The sequence below is a fragment of the Triturus cristatus genome, chromosome 5_2 (assembly GCF_964204655.1).
Source record: "Triturus cristatus chromosome 5_2, aTriCri1.1, whole genome shotgun sequence".
Lineage (NCBI taxonomy): Eukaryota > Metazoa > Chordata > Amphibia > Caudata > Salamandridae > Triturus > Triturus cristatus.
The window spans coordinates 420,041,606-420,058,171 of record NC_140588.1 but is presented as its reverse complement, the minus strand read 5'-3'; the positions used below and the strand labels follow the sequence as shown (position 1 = coordinate 420,058,171).

The following is a 16,566-nucleotide window of genomic DNA, read 5'->3' as shown; positions in this document are numbered from 1 at the left end:
TCCATACAAAGTGCTCTTTGTTGGTAAGACGTATGTGGCCCCCTTTTATTTACCAAGCCTTCATCGTCTTGACAATGCAGAAAGATGTATACATCTTTTAAGGGTGTATAGAGCTGGGTGTGTAGGAATACCAGGTAAGTGTGGCTGGAATTTTGATAAAATTTTTAAATGTGGAGATTGACAAAATGGAGCATTAGAGCTTATAAAAGTTCAATAAATGTTGAGGGATTCTCTTGATGACACAGAAAGCTCTCCAATGACTTTGCTCTTTTTGTTAAACACTTAAATGTGAAACTATGAAGGAAGCTTCCAGAGTATAAAAACAGGATGTTGTGTAAACTTTATCTGAATGATACTGGTTTAAGAGGGGAAGCCCAGTATTTGAAGCATATAGAATTGTATTAAGGAGTTTGACATTGCAAGTGGATCTAACTCATACAGAGTAAAGCTCTGCTGGCAAGGGTACGTCGACCTTAATTGCCTTAGTACTACATTGAAGTACCTGGTCGAACAGCCTTATCGAGTCGAGGAAAAAAGTATTTTTGTACTTTTGTTGTCGCCATATTTCACCATAAGTCTCGACCTGAGATGTCAAGAGGCAATTGGAAATACACTTAGCACACGAGCGTGATTCAGCGAGACATGCGCTTCTTGGTTGCTGTGGAATCAATGAACTGGGAAAACAGTCCGGCCAAACATTCGGGAAGTTGAAAAAGATTTACATGTGAGCATTAATTTCTACGTGTGCAGGAAGTGCTTCAGCCTACCTACATTGCTTTTCATTTATTGGCCTTGGTATCCCATACCCAAAAGAAAGTGTAAGTGTTTTTTCTTTTTTGAAACCAAAGTAAACTTTGAAGCAAAATTAAAAACTAAAGTCTCCAATCTATGAATGAACAGATGTCACGCAGTCTTTCGTGCAGGTGTTGTCAAAATAGGTATTGCATTTCATTACTATTGTATCCCAATTAATGTCGTTTAAAAGGACATGTCAAATGGGTATCCTGCGACGATAAAAGAGGCTGCTGACTCTGCCATGTGGTATGACTTGTTTAGTTGGCCATATAACAGTCACCAATCGTCTTTGTGAATCAACCAGCGGTGCCTGTTCCTGAAAAGCATGCAAAACCGCAAGGTGCAGATAATGTATTACTAGGCATTGAATGATCTCATGTACGCCAGTGTCTGAAGGTCGCACGGGGGTCACCGAATCCACTGCTGCACAACCAGCCATGTAGCATCCTGCTCTGCTAGGGGCGCGCGCAAAGCTCTGCAGTCTAGGACTGGAATCGATGCGCGAGGGGCTCGGCTGTCATTCATCGTCATTCCAGATGACATTGACGGTTTTCTACTGTCTCTAGTCATGTACTGAACCTATGGGGATAGTCTCTCAGTAAACAGATCCTTCAAGCTGCCAGACGTGGTTGTGGATGCAAGAGGGTAGTGGAGATGTTAGCGCAGCTTAAGTCGTACAGAATGTTGTAGGGAAATTTTCATATAGACGAGATTCGGATGTGGATAGACCTGGCAATTATTCCTGGGCTCTAAGTCCTGAGTGCTTCATATTTTAGGGGCCTATTTACAAGGAATTGGCGTAGGGTAGCGCTGCAAATCATTTTGCTGCGCTGCCCAACGCTAATTCGAACGGGCATAAATGCGCTGCATGTACAAGATTCGGTGCATTCCTGCCCTTTTAGCCAGCGCTGGAACGCAATTAGCAGCCATGTGCCAACGCAGGCACACCTGCACCATGGTGCAAGGGTGTCTGTGTTGTTGGCATGAATATTGTTGAGCAGAAATGGACACTTTCCTGCACAAAAACATAATTGGAGGCGTTTTCCTCTTTATGCGTGTGCTGCAGAAAGCAGCATAGGTGGAAAGAGGAAAAAATGAAGAGAAATAATGTTATTTCTGCTCGTTACACCACCCCTGGGAGGCACACAGTTTTAATGCATTCCCAGATTCACACCATGTAGTAAATCTGGGTATGTCTAAACCTATGGCCATTGTATAGGAACACCCACTTCAATACCCATTTCAGGCCTCCCTGATGCAACGACATGTGCTGTGTTGCCTCTCTCCATATCTACAAGCCCATGAAAAGTCACACAGGGTGGCTTTACATGGCCTTGTTGATATGGCTAAGACCTGTGCGCCACCGGAACATCACAAAAAGTGACATTACGGCGGCGCACAGAGATTGTAAATAAGATGCACAGTGCATAATTTTGGCCCTATGCATGCATCGAACAACTGTCAATACTTTCAGATTGGTAAACTGCAGCAGGTCTGTGGGCATTGTTGAGTTTTGTAAATCAAACATGCTCTATGCTTTTTCATGATGGTTACAGATTATTCCAGCTTTTTCTTTCTCATTAATGTCACGTCTGGGAGTTTTGCTATGATTGTTTTGTTAGTTGGCAGCATTGGATTCTTTAAAGCTCTAACATGATGGATCAGAATTTTGATGGATTTCCTCAGCACGGTGTCCTGGTCCCTTAACAGTGGTGTGGAATGTCTACCAAGTCATCTTACCTCCATATGCCTTAGCTAAGTCAGCTGTAGGTACATTAAAGACTGGATCTCTCTTGATATCCGAGGCTTCACTCAGGCCAGTGCCTACAGTTTCTGAACAGCGCCCCGCCCTACACCAACACCCTCTCACAGTCTCATTTAAGAGGATGCATGTTGCCTTCCCATTCCATGACATGCCCTCGATACCTTATCAGGGGCGGCTGGTGGATTTTGAAAGTGGTGAGGCAAAAAATTGTAGTGTAGCGAGCGAGCGAAGCGAGCAAGCCTGAACTGCAAAAGGAGGGTATGGGTGGGTTTCCCCCCTCCAAGAATTTTTTTTCAAATGGCGGCTTTTACACCACATATTTACTGCAAGTTGTTGCAAACTCCCTCTCTCTCTCTCTGTCTCCCTCCCTCTCTCTCTCCCTCTCTCTCTGTATCCCTCCCTCTTTCTGTCTCCCTCTCCCTCTGTCTGTCTCCCTCCCTGTCTCCCTCTCCCTCTGTCTGTCGCTCTGTCTGTTGCCTCTGTCTGTCGCCTTCTGTTTCCTTCCCTGTCTCCCTCTCTCCGTCTCCCTCTGTCTCCCTCTCTCTCTGTCTCCATCCTTCTGTCTCCCTTCCTCTGTCCGTCTCACTCTGTCTGTCTCCCTCCCTCTGTCTCCCTCTCCCTCTGTCTGTCGCTCTGTCGGTTGCCCTCTGTCTGTCGCCTTCTGTTTCCTTCCCTGTCGCCCTCTCTCCGTCTCCCTCTGTCTCCCTCTCTCTCTGTCTCCCTCTCTCTCTGTCTCCCTCCTTCTGTCTCCCTTCCTCTGTCCGTCTCACTCTGTCTGTCTCCCTCCCTGTCTCCCTCTCCCACTGACTCCCTCCCTCTGTCTCCCTCTCCCTCTGTCTCCCTATCTCTCTGTCTCCCCACCTCTGTCTCTCACCCTCCTCCCTCTGTCTGTCGCCCTCCTCCCTGTCTGTCTCCCTTCCTCTGTCGCCCTCTGTCTCCCTCTGTCTGTCGCCCTCTATCTAGCTCCCTGTCTCCCTCTCTCTGTCTCCCTCCCTCTGTCTCTTCCTCTCCCTGTCTCCCCCCTCTGTCTCCCTCCCTCTGTCTCCCTCTCTGTCTCCCTCCCTCTGTCTATGTCTGTCTCCCTCCCTGTGTGTACCTCCCTCTACCTCCCTGTCTGTCTCCCTCCCTCTGTCTGTCTCCCTGTGTCTCCCTCTTGTCTGTCTCCCTGTCTCCCTCCCTCTGTCTATCTCCCTCTGTCTATCTCCCTCTGTCTATCTCCCTCTGTCTCCCTCCCTCTGTCTCTCCCTCTCTCTGTCTCCCTCTCTCCCTCCCTCTCCCTCCCTCTCTCTGTCTCCCTCCCTCTGTCTCCCTCCCTCTCTCGCTCTGTCTCCCTCTCTCACTCTGTCTCCCTCCCTCTGTCTCCCTCTGTCTGTCGCCCTCCTCCCTCCGTCTCCTTCTCTCTCTGTCTTCCTGTCTCTGTCTCCCTGTCTTTGTCTCCCTATATCTGACTCCCTCCCTCTGTCTGCCCCTCTGTCTCCCTCTCTCTCTCCCTCTGTCTGTCTCCCTCCCTCTGCTTCCCTCCCTCTGTCTCCCTCTCTCTCTGTCTCCCTCTGTCTCCCCACCTGTCTCTCACCCTCCTCCCTCTGCCTGTCTCCCGCTGTCTGTCTCCCTCCCTCTGTCTCCCTCTGTCTGCCCCTCTGTCTCCCTCTCTCTCTCCCTCTGTCTGTCTGTCTCCCTCCACCTGTCTCCCTCTCTCTCTGTCTCCCTCTGTCTCCCCACCTGTCTCTCACCCTCCTCCCTCTGTCTGTCTGTCGCCCTCCTCCCTCTATCTGTCTCCCTCTGTCTGTCTCCCTTCCTCTGTCGCCCTCTGTCTGTCGCCCTCTATCTCTCTACCTTTGTCTCCCTCTCTCTGTCTCCGTCCCTCTGTCTCTCCCTCTGTCTGTCTCCCTCCCTCTGTCTCCCTCTCTGTCTCCCTCCCACTGTCTGTCTCTCTCTCCCTCCCTGTCTCCCTTCCTCTGTCTCCCACCCTCTGTCTCCCTCCCGTCTCCCTCCCTCTGTGTCCCTGCCTCTACCTCCCTCTGTCTGTCTCCCTCGGTCTCCCTCTGTCTGTCACCCTCTGTCTCCCTCCCTCTGTCTGTCTCCCTGTCTCCCTCCCTCCCTCTGTCTGTCTCACTCTGTCTGTCTCTGTCTCCCTCCCTGTCTCCCTCCCTCTATCTGTCTCCCTCTGTCTGTCTCCTTCTCCCCCTGACTCCCTCCCTGTCTCTCTGTCTCCCTGTCTCTCTCTCTCTATCTGTCTCCCTCCCTCTCTTTGTCACCCTCCTCCCTCTGCCTGTCTCCCTCTGTCTCTGTCTCACTCTGTCTGTCTCGGTCTCCCCCCCTCTATCTGTCTCCCTCTGTCTGTCTCCCTCCCTCTGTCCCCCTCTCTCTCTCTTGTCTGTCTCCCTCTGTCTGTCTCCCTCTCCCTCTGTCTCCCTCCCTCTGTCTCCCTCTCTCTGTCTCCCTCTCTCTCTGTCTCCCTCTCTTCAGGTACTCCACTGTCCTATAACCCATGTGAGGCAACTGCCAACATGGCGGGTGTCCTAGAGGCCAGCTCTAGATTCACCATCAAACCACGGGCTCAAACCTGACGGGGCAGGTTCAGCCTGTTATCCCTACTGGGTCGATAAAAATGGTGCCACTGCTACTGAGTTTGTTATTGATGACTCGTGCCATCTAAAGGACCACGAGAGACTATTCGGTTCGCGGTGTGAGCTTTAGACGGCGCTATAAAAACCTGGCACCCACATACACATTATGTGTCACAAATAACACCTCCAACACACACAAGTGTTTCCATAATGCATGCACATGTGCACAATAGCTCGACCTCACATGCAAAAACCTTCACTGTGCATTCACATAGAACAGACAGGACACACATTTGCACACACACTCATGCCACAGCCACACTAATGATAAAAAATAGTCAGGGCCACTGTAATTATGCGATTATGCGATGTAATTAGGGAAGGGTCGAGTTATGTGGCAAGGTAACAGTTGAGTATTTTATGCGGCAATAAAAGACAAATTATAAAGCATTATGCGGCACATTTTACTCAAATAGAAAGAGAGTCAAACCCAACAGGCTCCCGAGAAACAACAGCACATTCTCAGCAAGCACACTGACTGCAAGAACTGACTTGTATGTATGCACGTCTAAGAGCAGCCTCTCAAACACACGCGGCAGTGCACAAATAAACACCCCTCAGCTTGACACTCACATACAGGCAGCACAATAACACCATAGGCCTGTAAATGCAAATGCTCCTGCATTCACGGATTGCACACACCCACCCCCACCCTTCCTAACCCCCCACCCCCACCCCTGCCCCGGGCCAGATCGAAGGAAGCAGATTAAGTCACATTCGCAATCGCTGCAGTGACTTTTATTACCAGTATTGACACTGTTTAAAGTTCTACATTTGAGCACTATTACATTATTTCACCCCTGTTGCATAATGCATTTTAAAACTGTGACTTGGAGCATTTTAATTTCTTATACAGTTCAATTTAATTGGGAGACCATTTAACTGCATCCAGTCTGCGGGTCCACATACGTCACAGTGGGAGTTCATCAATACAGCAGAAATCTATAATCACAACTCTTCGCAGATGTTACTGGTGTGTGTTTTACTATCATGTCCAGGGCGTCCTTATTTTTAAATGCCAGCCAGTGACAACAGACCGATGTTTATTGTGAATGGTCGGCGCTACCTTAAAACATTGTAATGTTTTTAAATAATCGACGTACAATAAAACTGGATTGTGATGTGGACCCAGCATGGACCCTTGGGGGCACACGAGCACCGCCAGGTATTGCACAGCACATGGTGGGGGGAGCTGGTTGGAAGATCAAAGCAAACTGTACCAGGCATCGCGTCTACCTGCTGGCTGCCTCAATGAAAGCGTGCACAGTGTGTGACTAATTTAGAAGGAACACGGGCCGGGCCTTTTACTGGCTGCTGGCAGTCTGCTTGTGAAAGGCCCGACCTGTGTTCCTTCTAAATTTGTCATCAAGTCACGACACTCGGCTCGGCTGTGTTCATACTTACTTAGTCAGTCATTGGCACAGAGTGCTCGCCTCTACCACCTCAATCCCAGACACCTGGAGCTCGATATGTTCTCTTGCGCTGGCCTCAGACTCGTGACTACAGGAAAACAGCCTGGCAATAAGAAACATCCCAAACGAACTGGAACATTCTGGATTGACCCCTCCCCCAGACCCCAGCACACCAATCACTGTTCTAAACAACTGTTACTGGGTCTCTCTCTCAGAAGAGGCAGAGGCCACAGCCCGCTACTTTATTAAAGCTTCACTGGCCTGCCCCCAGCCATTGGAATTAATGGGGAGCTTCTGACTCCTCCCTGGGCTAAACAAAATTTGCCCAAATGAAAAGCTGTATTCTGGCAGTGAAACACAGATCCTGCCCACCTGTGTGTCGTCACTGCTCTGCTTTCTGGCTTCAGGTCGAAGAAATCTTCGCCCAGCCAAAAGCATGCACAGCAGAGAGAGAGCCAAGAGCCAATGCCATCATCCTCCACCCCTCAAAGGAAAACCCAGATTTGCCCATGTTTGTTCACCGAGCAGCCAGCACAATTTATTGCTAGCTGCTCAGTGTTTCAGCTCATATTTTTTTAATCCCCCCAAGTGGCAGGGCGGCGCCCATCTCGCCCATGAACACCAGCCGCCCCTGCACCTTATGAACCTTCTGAGGCTCTTGCTCCCAGGTCAGGAAGGTCTCCACAAATACATCTTTCTTGTATCTTAAGTGAGAGAAACTCGGCAACAGTGTTCTCTCTGGAAGAACCAAAAAGATGCACCCTGAAGGATCTCAATTCTCCCCCTTTGTTGTTGTTCCAGTTGTATGTATCCCTCTATTTTCTAGTGCTGTGTGTTTCATATTTATTGCTGTTATACCTTTCTAGCTCCTGGTGCTAGGAATTAAATGTTGTGGTTAACAACAATTAAAAAATATTAGTGAGCAACTCTTATAGAGAGATGTGTGATGAATTCTAGGAGATAGTTCCTTTCTGGCAGGTGTGTTGCATCCTGTATGTGAAAAACCAGTGTGTTTGTATAGGGTGGTATCATCCCAAAATCTGTAGGAATTACTGGAATTCATACTGGCATCAGTGTGGGCAGATATTAGAAACAATCTCCATACAGAAATACACATGGAGACAAACAGCAAAAGTAGGTTCAGCTAAATTACACACTCAGAAGTACAGAGGAAGAGAACTAAAGAGCATGGTTCGTAAAAAAAACGGAGGACTGAACATGAGCGTTAAATAATGATAGATAAGAGTTGTGAACTTCCCCTTTAGGATATGCATATCTTGCGATAGCTAAGGGGCATATTATCAAGGAAACATGCTAAATATCGCATTTCCCGCTTAGCGCGATTCTGTTTAACGCTGCGTATCGCCGGATTTAATCGCCGAGATATCGCATTATTATCAAGGCATATCTCCCCAGCGATTAAATCCTGCGATAGCAGCTTGATACAGAATCACGCTAAGCGGGAAATGCGATATTTAGTGCGTTTCCTTGATGATATGCCCCGTTGCCTCAGGCGTTATAAACCCGCGGTTAGCGCGGTTTATTTTATCGCATCGTGGGTTTGCTTGAGGCTTGATAATATTGCGCTGCCGTGTCAGTGCAGATTTCAAGGGAGAAATGTAAGGGAACGCCTACTTTGCATGTCATTAGCGATATTCATCGCTGACATGCAAAGTGGAGTTTAAAGGGCTTCTCACTCAAGGAAACAAGCGTTAGCGTGCCCTTGTTGATACTGCGATCAAATTATTGCCGCTTTTCGTCCGAAAACAGCCACTAAAGCGGCGATACTTCTCTTGATAATATGCCCCTAAGAGAGCTTTGATATTTGTTCTCAGTACTTGTCATGTTCTTGTTTATCACAGCTTTGCAACTGATCACCAGGGCCGGATTGGCCGTATCGGGCATCAGGCGTTTTAGTGGGAGACTGGAAGGGTGGGGGCCGGTTTTGCAGCTGTGGGGCAGGTTTTTGTTACTGGGGGCCGGTGTTACAACGGTGTTGCAATATCGGACCGCAGTAACAAAAGCAGCAGTGCTTCACACTTGCATTCCACCTCCCCCTCCCCGAGGGGTATGGGGGGCTGGTCCTACAAAATTGCCAGGGCTGCTTTGGGTTCCCAATTCGGTCCTGCCAATCACACATTCACTGGTATACAGTTACCAGTGTGATCAATAGAAATATCTCGTGCCTCTGGCATTACTATTATTAGTATGTGAAAAGTTATTTTGCTCTCAAATAATTGCCAGCTATTTTTACTAAATCAAAGTGCTAACAGCCATTAACAAATGCCACTAAGATATTTGTTGGTCTGTGTTCACTGACCCTGTTTGTAAATGTAATTTCATTATCTGATTTGAGACTCTACTGACATCCAGAAAACAAACAGAATAGGAGGCTATCATAATAGAATCGAAAGATCTCCGAAAATGATCTAATCTCCCCCTTTGCTTGCTTGGGTGGCTCTCGATATTTACTGTTTGGTCTAATTACCAAAATCTTTTAGGCACATAAGTTCATCTTAAGTGCATGACAAATCCGTCTATGTTTCATAGAGAATGATTAGTAGAATATTTTGCCTTGATTCACATTGGTTAATGTGTAAATTTCACCAGTTGATGAAATTTCCACAGTTGCAAATTGGGCAGTTGGGCTGATTTATAAGCATTGTGGACTATTCAGAGGAAACACCTGCATACTTGGCACAGAGCAGGATCAGGGGTTTCTTCTTGAGGTCATATATTTTCTCCTTGGAGAAGTGGACACAAAAACAAGAGTGGACATAATTATTCATTAGAGCTCTATTTCCACATGCAGACTGTATCACTTCATGAAAATTCTGCATGTGTAAATGTTACTTGTGTGACTACAAATGGAAAATAACCATGACTAATCTTGAAATTCCTTGTGGATCCCTGAAAAGTCAGATTTGCTCAAAATGCCGTAGAAATCCTATGAGAGTAAATTTAAATATTTTTTTTCATTTGCTATGTAAATTAGGCCATTAGGAAAGTGCTGATGTTTTGAAGCATCAAGGGTTCAAAATGTGATACAGTAAAACAGTACAGAATGTAATATCACAGCCATGTTCGTAAAATAAGAAAAAATATCTGCAAACTACCATTAAGCATTTGGTGAAAATGCATAAAAGTACCTGCTGAGAAATGGTTTCAACCAATTTTCATTGAAAGTTATTGGTGCGCCAGTTATACTAAAAAATTATGGAAGCCGATGTTATACCAGAATTGTGAAAATGTCAGTGTTGCTTTGAGCATTTCAAGCAGGCCAAGGTGAATAGTTAAGCTGACTTTGAATATATATGGGAATGGAAGACTTCCAGAATGAATAAAGTATGGACTTGAGTGTTTTTACAGGGTCCATCTTCTTTCTGGGGTGATTGTCATGGGGCTGTATCTGAGAAGGGCAGTTCAGGAGGATGAGCTGAATGGGTGTGGAAAAAGTTGAAAGATCTAATAGATGGATCATATCACTTGGTAGAAGATGCTGGCCGCAAGGTCATTTGACGTGCTGGTTGTGCTCTCAGGGTTGGCCTTGAATTGCAGACATTATGAAGTTTTCTTCTCTCCACCAGATAAATGTTAGGGTTGTGTTAATTTAAGTTAAAGAGAGTTTGCAGAAATGGAAGTGCTCGAAGAATGATAAACCACTAGAAAAGTCTGTGGAAGTTGAGTCTTTCTAAGAATCACATTGAATCTTTGTATCTATCTTCCATTGGGTCTTTAAAATGTGTGATATTTTTGGGTGGAAAGACTTTACCACCACCATCACTTTTAAGACATCACTTGGATGAATAATGCATGTTATGTAGACTTTGAATCCGGTAACTCTGCAGGGCTTTTCAATATCGTCATCCTATGACCAAGCCCTACCACAGCAACTGGTCAGAGTATGCCAATGTCTTTCTCACTCATTCGGTACCAAGCTACCACAGGTTTGAGCAGTTAGGTTCTTGGCTTCATTTGTTTTGCTTCCTCCTGTTCTCCTTGACTCGACAGCTGAAAGCATGTGGGTTTCTTGACAATGGGGGATTCAACACAAGGCAGCGGAGCAAGACACCAAGAGCAGTCCAGCTGTCCCTCCAGTCCTGTGAGTAGCATAGTGCAGGGGCCTTAGCTGCTAGTAAGGCAGCTCTTCTGCTTCTTGGCCAGTCTACCAGGAAGAAATGTCTTCTTTCAAATTAGGGCTGCTAATCAGAGACATCACACTTACTCACATTTTCAAAATGGCTTAGAGTTTGAATTCCGCTAAAGAGATGTGGGAAACTGGGTTGTTGGTTGAGTGGGGTGTTAGACCTGTTCAAGCAACAGCCACAATATCTGTCAGGGTGAACCACAAAAGTCACTAAATTAACCTGTGCTTAACCCTCTGTTAGCATGGCACAAAATCAGGCTTAACTTACAGGCATTGTGTAAAGTATTAATGCAGCACACAAACAGTGAAAAGTGAAAACACAACAGAAGGAAAATCCCACACTCATTTCAAAAAATAGATCAATTTTAATCAACTATTTGACCCCAAAATAACAAACATGCAATCAGTAGAACCAGAGTTATGATTTTCTAAAGTTTAAAGTAAAAACTAGCCACATAAAGATCAAAGAGCCTCTAGTCTCGTGAGACCGGGTCAAAATATCAAAATATGGCCGATGGAGTGGGAGTCAGATACAAAACATGGATTAGGCCCAGTCAGCACTTACCTTTGGACTTAGAAGAAATTTCAAGAAAAAGTTCTTGAGAAGGTACAAGTTTGTCGGGCAAGGCTGCAAACGGTATCCGAGGAGGAGGCATTGTCATCGAGGAGCTGCTGGGCAAAGTTGCGATGAAGATTTCCATGTTTGGACTTAGTCTCTTTCTTGGATGTCAAAAATCTCCAGCGGGACAAGGTTGGAAGCTGTAGCCAATGAGGGCTCTGTGAAGGACAACTGAACAAGACTTGCTGATGCAGAGACAAACTTAGTGGTAGCTGCCGAAAGGTCAGCCAAACCAATGATTATGCGATGTAATTAGGGAAGGGTCGAGTTATGTGGCAAGGTAACAGTTGAGTATTTTATGCGGCAATAAAAGACAAATTATAAAGCATTATGCGGCACATTTTACTCAAATAGAAAGAGAGTCAAACCCAACAGGCTCCCGAGAAACAACAGCACATTCTCAGCAAGCACACTGACTGCAAGAACTGACTTGTATGTATGCACGTCTAAGAGCAGCCTCTCAAACACACGCGGCAGTGCACAAATAAACACCCCTCAGCTTGACACTCACATACAGGCAGCACAATAACACCATAGGCCTGTAAATGCAAATGCTCCTGCATTCACGGATTGCACACACCCACCCCCACCCTTCCTAACCCCCCACCCCCACCCCTGCCCCGGGCCAGATCGAAGGAAGCAGATTAAGTCACATTCGCAATCGCTGCAGTGACTTTTATTACCAGTATTGACACTGTTTAAAGTTCTACATTTGAGCACTATTACATTATTTCACCCCTGTTGCATAATGCATTTTAAAACTGTGACTTGGAGCATTTTAATTTCTTATACAGTTCAATTTAATTGGGAGACCATTTAACTGCATCCAGTCTGCGGGTCCACATACGTCACAGTGGGAGTTCATCAATACAGCAGAAATCTATAATCACAACTCTTCGCAGATGTTACTGGTGTGTGTTTTACTATCATGTCCAGGGCGTCCTTATTTTTAAATGCCAGCCAGTGACAACAGACCGATGTTTATTGTGAATGGTCGGCGCTACCTTAAAACATTGTAATGTTTTTAAATAATCGACGTACAATAAAACTGGATTGTGATGTGGACCCAGCATGGACCCTTGGGGGCACACGAGCACCGCCAGGTATTGCACAGCACATGGTGGGGGGAGCTGGTTGGAAGATCAAAGCAAACTGTACCAGGCATCGCGTCTACCTGCTGGCTGCCTCAATGAAAGCGTGCACAGTGTGTGACTAATTTAGAAGGAACACGGGCCGGGCCTTTTACTGGCTGCTGGCAGTCTGCTTGTGAAAGGCCCGACCTGTGTTCCTTCTAAATTTGTCATCAAGTCACGACACTCGGCTCGGCTGTGTTCATACTTACTTAGTCAGTCATTGGCACAGAGTGCTCGCCTCTACCACCTCAATCCCAGACACCTGGAGCTCGATATGTTCTCTTGCGCTGGCCTCAGACTCGTGACTACAGGAAAACAGCCTGGCAATAAGAAACATCCCAAACGAACTGGAACATTCTGGATTGACCCCTCCCCCAGACCCCAGCACACCAATCACTGTTCTAAACAACTGTTACTGGGTCTCTCTCTCAGAAGAGGCAGAGGCCACAGCCCGCTACTTTATTAAAGCTTCACTGGCCTGCCCCCAGCCATTGGAATTAATGGGGAGCTTCTGACTCCTCCCTGGGCTAAACAAAATTTGCCCAAATGAAAAGCTGTATTCTGGCAGTGAAACACAGATCCTGCCCACCTGTGTGTCGTCACTGCTCTGCTTTCTGGCTTCAGGTCGAAGAAATCTTCGCCCAGCCAAAAGCATGCACAGCAGAGAGAGAGCCAAGAGCCAATGCCATCATCCTCCACCCCTCAAAGGAAAACCCAGATTTGCCCATGTTTGTTCACCGAGCAGCCAGCACAATTTATTGCTAGCTGCTCAGTGTTTCAGCTCATATTTTTTTAATCCCCCCAAGTGGCAGGGCGGCGCCCATCTCGCCCATGAACACCAGCCGCCCCTGCACCTTATGAACCTTCTGAGGCTCTTGCTCCCAGGTCAGGAAGGTCTCCACAAATACATCTTTCTTGTATCTTAAGTGAGAGAAACTCGGCAACAGTGTTCTCTCTGGAAGAACCAAAAAGATGCACCCTGAAGGATCTCAATTCTCCCCCTTTGTTGTTGTTCCAGTTGTATGTATCCCTCTATTTTCTAGTGCTGTGTGTTTCATATTTATTGCTGTTATACCTTTCTAGCTCCTGGTGCTAGGAATTAAATGTTGTGGTTAACAACAATTAAAAAATATTAGTGAGCAACTCTTATAGAGAGATGTGTGATGAATTCTAGGAGATAGTTCCTTTCTGGCAGGTGTGTTGCATCCTGTATGTGAAAAACCAGTGTGTTTGTATAGGGTGGTATCATCCCAAAATCTGTAGGAATTACTGGAATTCATACTGGCATCAGTGTGGGCAGATATTAGAAACAATCTCCATACAGAAATACACATGGAGACAAACAGCAAAAGTAGGTTCAGCTAAATTACACACTCAGAAGTACAGAGGAAGAGAACTAAAGAGCATGGTTCGTAAAAAAAACGGAGGACTGAACATGAGCGTTAAATAATGATAGATAAGAGTTGTGAACTTCCCCTTTAGGATATGCATATCTTGCGATAGCTAAGGGGCATATTATCAAGGAAACATGCTAAATATCGCATTTCCCGCTTAGCGCGATTCTGTTTAACGCTGCGTATCGCCGGATTTAATCGCCGAGATATCGCATTATTATCAAGGCATATCTCCCCAGCGATTAAATCCTGCGATAGCAGCTTGATACAGAATCACGCTAAGCGGGAAATGCGATATTTAGTGCGTTTCCTTGATGATATGCCCCGTTGCCTCAGGCGTTATAAACCCGCGGTTAGCGCGGTTTATTTTATCGCATCGTGGGTTTGCTTGAGGCTTGATAATATTGCGCTGCCGTGTCAGTGCAGATTTCAAGGGAGAAATGTAAGGGAACGCCTACTTTGCATGTCATTAGCGATATTCATCGCTGACATGCAAAGTGGAGTTTAAAGGGCTTCTCACTCAAGGAAACAAGCGTTAGCGTGCCCTTGTTGATACTGCGATCAAATTATTGCCGCTTTTCGTCCGAAAACAGCCACTAAAGCGGCGATACTTCTCTTGATAATATGCCCCTAAGAGAGCTTTGATATTTGTTCTCAGTACTTGTCATGTTCTTGTTTATCACAGCTTTGCAACTGATCACCAGGGCCGGATTGGCCGTATCGGGCATCAGGCGTTTTAGTGGGAGACTGGAAGGGTGGGGGCCGGTTTTGCAGCTGTGGGGCAGGTTTTTGTTACTGGGGGCCGGTGTTACAACGGTGTTGCAATATCGGACCGCAGTAACAAAAGCAGCAGTGCTTCACACTTGCATTCCACCTCCCCCTCCCCGAGGGGTATGGGGGGCTGGTCCTACAAAATTGCCAGGGCTGCTTTGGGTTCCCAATTCGGTCCTGCCAATCACACATTCACTGGTATACAGTTACCAGTGTGATCAATAGAAATATCTCGTGCCTCTGGCATTACTATTATTAGTATGTGAAAAGTTATTTTGCTCTCAAATAATTGCCAGCTATTTTTACTAAATCAAAGTGCTAACAGCCATTAACAAATGCCACTAAGATATTTGTTGGTCTGTGTTCACTGACCCTGTTTGTAAATGTAATTTCATTATCTGATTTGAGACTCTACTGACATCCAGAAAACAAACAGAATAGGAGGCTATCATAATAGAATCGAAAGATCTCCGAAAATGATCTAATCTCCCCCTTTGCTTGCTTGGGTGGCTCTCGATATTTACTGTTTGGTCTAATTACCAAAATCTTTTAGGCACATAAGTTCATCTTAAGTGCATGACAAATCCGTCTATGTTTCATAGAGAATGATTAGTAGAATATTTTGCCTTGATTCACATTGGTTAATGTGTAAATTTCACCAGTTGATGAAATTTCCACAGTTGCAAATTGGGCAGTTGGGCTGATTTATAAGCATTGTGGACTATTCAGAGGAAACACCTGCATACTTGGCACAGAGCAGGATCAGGGGTTTCTTCTTGAGGTCATATATTTTCTCCTTGGAGAAGTGGACACAAAAACAAGAGTGGACATAATTATTCATTAGAGCTCTATTTCCACATGCAGACTGTATCACTTCATGAAAATTCTGCATGTGTAAATGTTACTTGTGTGACTACAAATGGAAAATAACCATGACTAATCTTGAAATTCCTTGTGGATCCCTGAAAAGTCAGATTTGCTCAAAATGCCGTAGAAATCCTATGAGAGTAAATTTAAATATTTTTTTTCATTTGCTATGTAAATTAGGCCATTAGGAAAGTGCTGATGTTTTGAAGCATCAAGGGTTCAAAATGTGATACAGTAAAACAGTACAGAATGTAATATCACAGCCATGTTCGTAAAATAAGAAAAAATATCTGCAAACTACCATTAAGCATTTGGTGAAAATGCATAAAAGTACCTGCTGAGAAATGGTTTCAACCAATTTTCATTGAAAGTTATTGGTGCGCCAGTTATACTAAAAAACTATGGAAGCCGATGTTATACCAGAATTGTGAAAATGTCAGTGTTGCTTTGAGCATTTCAAGCAGGCCAAGGTGAATAGTTAAGCTGACTTTGAATATATATGGGAATGGAAGACTTCCAGAATGAATAAAGTATGGACTTGAGTGTTTTTACAGGGTCCATCTTCTTTCTGGGGTGATTGTCATGGGGCTGTATCTGAGAAGGGCAGTTCAGGAGGATGAGCTGAATGGGTGTGGAAAAAGTTGAAAGATCTAATAGATGGATCATATCACTTGGTAGAAGATGCTGGCCGCAAGGTCATTTGACGTGCTGGTTGTGCTCTCAGGGTTGGCCTTGAATTGCAGACATTATGAAGTTTTCTTCTCTCCACCAGATAAATGTTAGGGTTGTGTTAATTTAAGTTAAAGAGAGTTTGCAGAAATGGAAGTGCTCGAAGAATGATAAACCACTAGAAAAGTCTGTGGAAGTTGAGTCTTTCTAAGAATCACATTGAATCTTTGTATCTATCTTCCATTGGGTCTTTAAAATGTGTGATATTTTTGGGTGGAAAGACTTTACCACCACCATCACTTTTAAGACATCACTTGGATGAATAATGCATGTTATGTAGACTTTGAATCCGGTAACTCTGCAGGGC

General features: G+C 45.4%; 1 protein-coding gene across 3 annotated transcripts in view; it reads left to right on the top strand.

The window, feature by feature from the left end:
• Positions 1-16,566, top strand: part of PIEZO2 (piezo type mechanosensitive ion channel component 2) — a 1,161,909-nt gene that overhangs the window by 973,457 nt on the left and 171,886 nt on the right. The window lies entirely within an intron of this gene.